Here is a 1,131-nt window from a genome sequence, read left to right on the forward strand (position 1 = left end):
TATATATATGTAGTCAGTAGTTTTCCAAGTCTGGTGGTCTCCAGTGTGACAGTATTGAAAGGTAGAGCCTCAGGAGAGTGATTGGGTCAAGATAGTACAGCTCTCATGAATGAATTAACCCTTTCCTTGCGTGAGTCTCCTTCTCAGAAAAAAGGGTGAATTAGAAGCATAGGCTATTACAAAGCTAAACCACTCCCAGATTTGGTGTCTTTTATGTATCTTCAGAAGTAGTATGAGGGGCTTCTCTCATAGTGTGTGAGGTACAATGCTGGCACTATACTTTTAGATTTCCTAGGCCTGGAGTAAGCCTTTTTGCCTTGTAGATAGGCCAGTCTCAGGCATTCTATTACAGCCACCGAAGAGACTAAAACACTATATATCCTCAGAGGTCTATACACAATAGAAAGAATGCTGACACTATCAGAACAGGTATCCAGACAGAATAAATAAAAATTATCATGTTTCTATCAGATAATTTTCATGAAAATTCTCCTGTGCCTATCATGTAACATTCATCATTCATCATAAACAGGATTTTGCAGCACACACAGGATTTGGTGACCGCAATACAACAAAAATTCCCTTGAAAGGTCAGGGATGGCATTCAGTGATAGTGTGCTTTCTTAGTGGGTATGAGGCTCTGGTTAGATCCTCCTCACTGCAGATAAACCAGTAAAGAAATAAAAAAGCTGACATAGCACCTTGAACTTCCTGTCAGTCAATTATAGTGAGGAAGCAGTGGACCCTAAAGGAGGGCCTAGAAAGATAGAGCTTCTATATAGAATTGTGACTCAGGTTGCTTGAGTATATCACAAGTACGGTGGTGATTGACATTCATCCCCTCACCAACGCTAGGAGGAGACCTCTGATACCATCCCTTTTATAGCTAAGGAGCTGAGGCCTTGAGATTAACTTGTGCAAGTTTATATGGCTGGTAACGCAAATATTTTTCCTAGTTAAAAAAAGTAATAATACATGGGGCTAGGAAGGTGGCTCAGTGGTAGCGTGCTTGCCTTGCATGCATGAGGCCCTGGGTTCGATTCCTCAGCGCCACATAAGCAAAAAGAAAAAAGCTGGAAGTGGCGCTGTGGCTCAAGTGGTAGAGCACTAGCCTTGAGCTGAAGAGCTGAG

This window comes from Dipodomys ordii, unplaced genomic scaffold (genome assembly GCF_000151885.1).
Source record: "Dipodomys ordii isolate 6190 unplaced genomic scaffold, Dord_2.0 Scaffold227, whole genome shotgun sequence".
Taxonomy (NCBI): domain Eukaryota; kingdom Metazoa; phylum Chordata; class Mammalia; order Rodentia; family Heteromyidae; genus Dipodomys; species Dipodomys ordii.